This window comes from Nycticebus coucang, chromosome 1 (assembly GCF_027406575.1).
Source record: "Nycticebus coucang isolate mNycCou1 chromosome 1, mNycCou1.pri, whole genome shotgun sequence".
In the NCBI taxonomy this organism is placed as follows: Eukaryota; Metazoa; Chordata; class Mammalia; order Primates; family Lorisidae; genus Nycticebus; species Nycticebus coucang.
Genome location: NC_069780.1, coordinates 95,472,261 through 95,481,133, shown reverse-complemented (window position 1 = coordinate 95,481,133; position 8,873 = coordinate 95,472,261). Strand labels below are relative to the sequence as shown.

General features: G+C 40.3%; 1 pseudogene; it reads right to left on the bottom strand.

Annotated features, from left to right (window-relative positions):
• Window positions 1-1,209: 1,209 nt before the first annotated feature.
• LOC128592750 (uncharacterized) lies at window positions 1,210-1,299 on the bottom strand (annotated as a pseudogene).
• Between the last annotated feature and the right edge of the window lie 7,574 nt (window positions 1,300-8,873).

Below are 8,873 nucleotides of genomic sequence, written 5' to 3'. Positions count from 1 at the left end.
TAGCCTCTAAATTTTTATTTGCTTCTAATATGACTTCATTTCTAGATGGCTTAGAGAGCTCCGGGCTTCCAGGCTATCATCTTAGCACCTCCAACAGAAAAAGAATTCTCCTTCCAGGAATTAAATTTTATTAGATTTGCTTTGGCCAGAGGAATGGAAAGCCCTGGCTTTGTTCAGTGCCTTCTCTAAGATGCTTTTTTTTCACAGGGATATAATCTACCCCCACCCCACTGTAGTCAGAATCACCTTAGGAATTCCTTTGACAGATGACATGTGAGCAGGCATGGTATATGTCATTTCCACATGGGCATTTAAAGAGTTAAGTGTGCTCTGCCATGCTTCTTTGTCCTACTGTGATGTACCAGGTGAGCTGATGGGGTAAAGTCAGACACAATTGACAGAAAGGTGGGGTAGGTAGGAAATGAGCCTTTGTTGCTGTAAGCCACTGGTCACTGGGTTTGCTTGTTGCTAAAGTAATTATTAGCCTAAGCTGATGGTAAAACAGGCAGAAACAATAGACAGTCACAGTAGTCCACTCATCTAGTTCCCACACATACATCAATCATTCTTTTCCTTTTTTTTTTTGAAACTGAGTCTCATTCTGTCAACCTGGGTAGAGTACCTGGTGACATCATAGCTAACAGCAACCTCAAACTCCTGGGCTCAAGTGATACTCTTGCTTCAACCTCCAGAGTAGCTGGGACTATAGGTACCCACCACCATGCCCAGCTGGTTTTTCTATTTTTAGTAGAGACAAGGTCTCATTCTTGCTCAGGCTGGTTTGGAACTCCTGAGATCAAGCAATCCACTCTCCTTGGCTTCCCAGAGTCCTGGGATTACAAGTGTGAGATACCTCACCTGCCCAATTCTTCTTCTTCAACATAAGGATTTCAAAAAATGCCCTCATGAAATGTAATGCATGTGTTAATTTTACCTCTGAAATCTACTCATTTCCTTTCCAAGGAAGGAAATCATAAAATCCTATCCAATTACTATCTCTTGATCCAAGTTCAGGATCTTTAGGTGATGAGAATATTTCTAGGTCAAGTCCAGACTGCCTTCTACTTTGGGAAGAACCTATGGTTTAGTGAGATATTAAATATAATTAAGTGTTGTATTTGACCCTCCCCAATAAACATAATGCATAGTGGTGGAAATAAAAAAAAAGTATAAAACAAAACAAAACACGACAAAATTCTGCTTTTTTAAAAAAATATGGAACTCTTCACGAATATGCGAGTCATCCTTGCCCAGGATATATCATTCCAATTTTAGTATATGTGCTGCCGAAGTGAGCACTATGATTTTTTTTGAAAGGGAGCCAAAAGAAGACAGTAGAATGGGAAAGGTTTCAAAGCAAATGCACAATGAGCTCCTTGATTAACCAACCTGCCTTCTCCAACTTTCCTCTCAAGAAGATTTTCTTTTTTCATTGACCCACAGTGCCACATACAAGAAGACATCAGGCAGACCTCTCCCCTCTGGAGCTAACCACATTAGCTGGCATTGGGCTTCATGCAGGTCCTTAACAAAACTTTACAGCATAAGCCTTAAGCAAGAATTCCAAAGTTACTCATTCCTTATCCTAACGTTTCATCTTAGTCTTAGCTTTTTCCAATAAAGACCTTTCCCGGGAGGTACTTGGGTTGGCTTTGATGTGTCTTTCTTTCCTGGTGTCCCCTCTGGGCCTTCCTATACTTCCTGTTTTACTGTTTTGCTCAGCCCAATGAACATACTTTTCTATTCTCCAAGATGCCACTATCTCAGTTGTCACAAATTTCCAGCTGCGGGCCAGAATGGGGACAAAATGAAAACACAGCAAAAATACTTTTCCTTTCTTTTTTTCTGTGCTTTATGTTTTCACATGATCACATTTTAATGAACATGGGCACTTGTCTGTTTCTATGGGACCATTGAGAATTATTCAACATGTCCTGAAATCCTGTTATTTTCTACCCCATTTCCAATCTCTTGCTTTGTCATTATGTAGAATAATTTCTAAGGCAAAAGACATGGAAATTAACCAACCACTTTGCTGTGATAGCACAAGAATTTCCAACGGTTGGTCCAGGGAGGAAGTTTTCATTGTACACACGTTATTTCTGCTTAGTGGGTGACACAATTGAGGTTCTGTGATTTGCAAATCAAGTAGGAAACAGGAAAAATCCACTCTGGCATATTTCAGGAAAGAAAAATTAGAAAAGGTCTAAATGAACTCACAGAAATGAAGAAAAAGTCAAACAAGCAGACTTTGGATAGGATTCGATCCAGCAATCTTTAGAAATCAAATCAACAGGAAGTAATAATCTTTCATATCTGGGGTGCAGGGCATGAGAGAGATTCATAAGCAAAAAATGTTCACCACATCCCACCGCCCTCAATTCTACTTTATCCTTCTTTATTCTGGGTGGCTTTTTAAGCTACAGCAAATCCTTGGGGCACAAGGTCTAGACCAGTGTTTCTCAATCTTTTGTGTCTTACAGCACACTTGAACCTATAGCTAAACTTGCATGGCACACTTAAATTATGTTGATGTAAAAAAAGAATAAAATATATATTATAAAAAATATAAAAAGAGTAAGATATAAATATTATCTCTATATATGTATATATACACACACACACACACACACACACACACACACACATACTGACTCTGTGTGTGTGTATATAGAATCTCTTCAGTCAAAATGAAAAATAGTTTCATGAATGATCTTTAAAATTTTTCACAGAACCTGAAGTCCTCTCATGGCACACCAGCTGAAAATCACTTGTCTTCAATTGTGGGAATCTCACCTAATATGCACAGTGGGAGTGTGGTCAGCAGGCCCCAAGGTGAAGGGCTTAACTACAACTTGGACTTTACCTTAGAATTGAAAACAATGTAACCTAAACATTTGTACCCTCATATTAATTTGAAATAAAAAAATAAAAATAAAAAACTTCAAAAAAAAGAAAGAAAGAAAGAAAGAAGATCACTAGTCTAGAATAAACAAGAGGCAATGTCTGGTATGTGCATCCAGTGAGGAGGGCTACAGCTCTGTTCTTTCTTGAGATTAGAGAACCTCATAGTCTTTCACCTTAATCTAAAGGGACTTTAATAGGTATGTCAACCAAGTCCAGCTCAGTCCTTCTGTCACCCTCTTACCCTGCATTTATGACTCTTTCCTCTACCCAAAAGGCATCCTCCACCTGTTTCTCCTCCTTCAAATCCTCCACTACCCATCCCACCTCCAAAGTGTCTTTGGAGATTTTGCCTCTTTGATTGTCCCACTGCTCCTTCCCTAGTCTGACCACTTTGCAGTCTTTGTTTAGAAATATTGCCTATTTATTTTGGAATCTTCCATGATACCATATTCTGTGCCTAACACATACCCCATTCTAGTTAAACAAGGGAGAAAAAGAATGTACATGCTGGTTTGTAAACTCCGCGAGGGTACTGATGTAATTTCACCTGCCGTGCTCAGTGCTATGCTGCAATGCCTGACACACCTCCTGTCTGCAATAAACATTTGAGAATGAATAACATGTAAATAAATTCCTTGGGCAAGATTTCAGATTTCCTTGTGCAAAGTCACATGTTTCCCCATACATAGAATCTCTTCAGTCAAGATGGAATAATGGCGGTGAAAAAGAAGTTAGATAAAGCTCTTAGCAAGATGGAATTTCTTTTGAATTAACAAAGCAACATTTGTGTACATATTTTAGGCAAGAGGGAGAGTTTGACAGATTGCCTCAAAGGCCAAGCAAAGATCAGAAGTTGTATTTGTTTCAATTCTTTTCTCTGTTTTAAGAAATTTTACCTGGACCAAAAGGGGGGTTTCTGCAAGGAAAGAGCTTCAATAAAGTAAGAATAGGGACAAGGACATACGGAGATCTGGGGTGAGAGATGCTTCCTGCCTATGGCCTTACTTCTAGGGGCAATGTCTTTTTCACATACTCCTGGCAAATATTAGTTTAACTTATTCATCATAAAGTTTTAGGGAAGATATAGGAACATTCGGTACCAACCATATTCAACCATATTCAATCATTATCCTTTAGGTCGAATCTCTTCTGAGTTAATTAAATTCAAATAAGTATCTTTCCATTCCCTGGGACTTGGGAGGAGGTGTCCAATGCACTTGAGAAGTCACAAAACAGCCATTAGATGTTAATAACTAAGCACTGTTCCAACCTCGGCTGGTTTCAAATGAGAGGACCAGAGGCACAAAGCTCCACAGGGCATTGCTAACTTCCTGAGGCGCTCGGCTGCTGAAAATGAATTCCTCACATAATCGTTTCCTTTTCCAAAATGCAGCAGGATCAGATATTTTTAGTTTAAAGGTCCTAATGAGACTTCTCAGGAACACTCACAGCAAGGGGGATTCCTGCTCAATAAATCAACTGGAGGTGTGCCACCTTGCCGCTGGAAATTTGAATAAGTAGCCCTGGTGATTTATAGCAGATGTTTTTCCACTTAGCTGTAGCCCACCAAAGCACACGCTGGTGAGTTCCACTATGACGGGAAGGAGAGCCACTTTGTCTCATTTGCTGCTGTCTAAAACAACACCTAAAGGCACCTGCAACATGGTGGGTGCTCACTGCAATTCCTTGGGCGGTCCAGTGAAAACCCCATCTGGGCACAGCACACTCTTCTCTGGTCAATCCTATCAAAAAGAGAGAATCCATGGAGTTGCAGGTGCAAGGAAGAGAATGGATCTCTTTTGAGACAAAAATGCTTTGACCTTGGTAAATTATTCAGTGGGGCTAGAAAGAAGATACTAGGAATTTGGGGAACAACATGGTTCTCTTCTGAAAGTCTTAGGTATAAAGTCCAGCTCCTTAAAGATGGATTGCTTTAATATACACTGTTTCTACATATATTTCTCAGTTATTATTTATATTACATCTGCCTCACCTTGGACCCTAGCCCAGTGTCTATGAGTTTGAGCCTAATAAATGTTGAATGAATGTTTTTCTGATTTCAGTTGGGACAAGAGGACTTTATAAATTAGTTTTTATATTTTTGGTGATCACTTAGTGCTATGGGGATAATATACAAAAATAAACATTGTGGATGTTGAAATTTCATTTGTTGAGAGGTCATGTGTCAGGCAGTGTTCTATTTATTTGACATATATTAAGTCATATCTTAGACCATAAAATAACCCTATGAATTAAGTGCTATTTTCATTTTCGTTTTATTTTTTAATTTAATTTTTTATTAAATTATAACTGTATACATGTATGGGGTACAATGTGATGATTTTATATACAATGTGGAATGTGGAATACATATACAATAAACAATTGTATACAATTGTGTATATATATATACAATAAGCAATGTGGAATGCTTAAATCAAACTGATTAACATAACCATCACTTCACTTATTTTTTGTGGTAAGACATTTATAATTTACTCTTAGTTATTTTGAAATATACCCTTGCACTGTGCACATTAGGTGAGATCCCACCAAATGCTCTCCCTCCTCCACCAATCGCCCTCCCATTCCCTCCCCTCTCCTTCCTTGTTAGACTATATTTGTTTTTTGACCCTTCATATGAGTGTGTAAGTGCTTATATATTGGTTTCATAATAGTATTGAGTACATTGGAGATTCTAGCCCAAGACAAGGACTGGTGGAGAGAGATTAGGAGATACAATAACAAAAAATTGGGAGTGACTAGTGGGATATGAGGGGAGGGAATGATAAGGTTTATTCTACATCCCTTTGATGAGCAGTGAAGGTTCCTGTCTTCCCCACTAAGGCCTTTTCCTTGCATCTCATTCACTCTTGAACTCACTCCCTTTCATTCAAGCCCCCAAGTCTCCAATTAACCTGCTTTCCCAAAGCCCAACAAGGCATTGTAATCACTGAAACCAGGGTTCTCTTCTCAGGCCTTAATCTACTTGCCCTTTTGTACAAACTGAAGATAAGTTTTGCTCTACAGCTAAAGCGATCATGGAATTTATTGTCCAAATGGAGATATTTGCAAATGTAGAAGGGGCATTATGAATTATGTTGGGGCATAGTTATGTTGAAGCCATCCTTGACTGACCAGTGTTAGGGGCCTAAGCCCTTCCCCAACCTTCCCTTTGAAAACAAAAGGCCTACCTGATCCCACCCCAGGAGTTGCATCAGAAAGACCCTGTCCTTCCAAAGCCTTCCGGCAAACTGTGGAATCTCCCTCTCCTTACACCCAGTATAAAAATGAGCCTCCAACCACTCTTGCCGTGGCCACCATCTTTGCTAAGGTAGGTCTTAGTCCCCTTTCATTAAACTTGGCCTGAACCTCTCCTGGATTCATTTCTGGGTACGCTGCTGAACCCCTTTCAACTGGAATGTTTGAGAGAGATCTAGGAATGTGCCAGGTCTAGAAATTGCCCCAGAACAGGCAAGTGCATAGTTAGTGAAGGCAAGACCACTCAAAGTGTATCTCAAGTGAGATAAAGAGCTTAATAATTCAAGGACAGGGAAATGTGTGCAGTCCCTGACAGCCCTGGGCACACAGCGGTCCAGAGGGCAGCCTCCCCTAGGACAGGCTGAAGAGCAGAGCAGGTGTGGAGAGGGGCCAGGAGCAAGGGTGGGGGTGGGTAGTGGCAGATGGACAGCTTAGACAGATAGACAACCTCACTCTTGGGGTGAGAAGATTAGAAACAGGAAAACTAATAACAGCTCTGTATTTCATCAAGTACTGAAATAGAACATACATGTTGGACTCCGAAGGAGTAGGGAAAAGATTCTGGACTCACATCATTTCACCTTTATTTTCAGAGCTAGGCAGTAAATGAGGTGAGAACAAACAAGCTATAACAAGAAGATTGTAATGTGAAGAGCCCTTGACGTCGGAGCCCAAGCGCCAGGGTTAGCTCAGCACAAGGCTGAGCTCATGAACATTTTCATTTGCTGTTTTCCCAAAACTGCCCTATGGGAAAAAAGAAACACCTGGTTTACAACATTTTTCTTTCTTTCTCTTTCTTTCTTTCTTTCTTTCTTTCTTTCTTTCTTTCTTTCTTTCTTTCTTTCTTTCTTTCTTTCTTTCTTTCTTTCTTTCTTTCTTTCTTTCTTTCTTTCTTTCTTTCTAGGCAGAGTCTCACTCTGTGGCCCTTGGGTAGAGTGCTGTGGTGTCATAGCTCACAGCAACCTCAAACTCCTGGACTCAAGCCATCCTCCTGCCTCAGCCTCCCCAGTAGCTGGGACCAGAGGGGCCTGCCACAATGAGCAGCTAGTTTTTCTATTTTTAGTAGAGACAGAGGTCTCACTCTTGCTCAGGCTGGTCTCAAACTCCTAAGCTCAAGGGATCCTCTCGCCTTGGCCTCTCAAAGTGCTGGGATTATAGGTGTGAGCCCAGCGCATTATTTTTCTTTTAATGGAAATATTGTATCTTTTAGATTTTGGAGGAAGTTGTGTTTAAAGAACACAAGAATTAGAAATACCCACTGCTGGAATTGTGCTAGCTACACTTATACCAAAAATTGTATTTTTCCTAAGTTTGACTATCAAGATGTTCATGATATCTTTCAAATTTCTAGTTTTCAAATGCCAAACTTCTACACAGAATATTGATGTTTCAAAGAATTTTTAACATTGTAGACCAGCTGAGGAAGATTTCTTAGAGGGCCTTAGAAGCACTTTATTATCTAGAGGGGGATAAAAAAAAGTATAAACTTGGTGCTTTGAAAATGTGCATTTTGTTAAATACTGATGATGCTGCCATATCTTATGCCTGTGCTTTTGATTTGTAACAGAAAATATTTTCTTAAGAAATAATAGTAGGCCAGGCATTGTGGCTCACGCCTGTAATCCCAGCACTCTGGGAGGTCACGGTGGGAGGATCACCTGAGCTCAGGAGTTCAAGAACAGCCAGAGCAAGAGCGAGACCCCCATGTCTAAAAATAGCCAAGCATAGTGGTGGGCAGCTGTAGTCACAGCTACCCAGAAGGCCGAGGCCAGAGGATCACTGGAGCCCAGTTTGAGGTTGCTCTGAGCTACGACACCATAGTACTCTATCCAAGGCGACAGAGTGAGACTGCCTCAAAAAAAAAAAATAAATAAATAAAAAAAAATAAATGAATGACATGAATAAAGAAATAATAGTAGTTTAATAATAGTAGTTGTTTTTTCTTCCAAGCTCCAAATTATATTTTCTACTTTAGCAATTTCTAGAATGTCAAAGCCAAAGGTGTTCTTTCAGATAATCCTCTTAGTCACTTCATATGTACATTTAACTCTAATTTATAATTCTGTGTGGTTATCATGTAACCTTTAAAAAGTGCCATTTGGGGCGGTGCCTGTAGCTCAGTCGGTAAGGCGCTGGCCCCATATACCGAGGGTGGCGGGTTCAAACCTGGCCCCGGCTGAACTGCAACCAAAAAAAATAGCCGGGTGTTGTGGTGGGTGCCTATAGTCCCAGCTACTCAGGAGGCTGAGGCAAGAGAATCGCTTCAGCCCAGGAGTTGGAGGTTGCTGTGAGATGTGTGATGCCATGGCCCTCTACCAAGGGCCATTAAGTGAGACTCTGTCTCTACAAAAAAAAAACAACAAAGTGCCATTCATATGTTCTGAGCTTCGAAGAAATTGGCTACTCTTTCTATTAATGAAGGAAATAAGAAGAAAAGACATGTTAGGGGAGGAGGCCCCACAACAGACTGAAGGAAACTTCCCACATGTAAAGTTTACAACCGGTTCTGTTTGATTGAATTTTACAATGTCCAGAGGAAGGGAAATGCACAGCTCAGTTAAGAAGCGTGTTTAAAGATGTGTTGCGAATCTCCCAGGCTGGTTGTTTTATAATCTGAATTATTGAAATACAGCACATGAGAAGCCTAAGCCCTGTGTTAGAGAAAGTAATATGGGAGCTTGGGCATCCAGGAACCAAATCTGCCG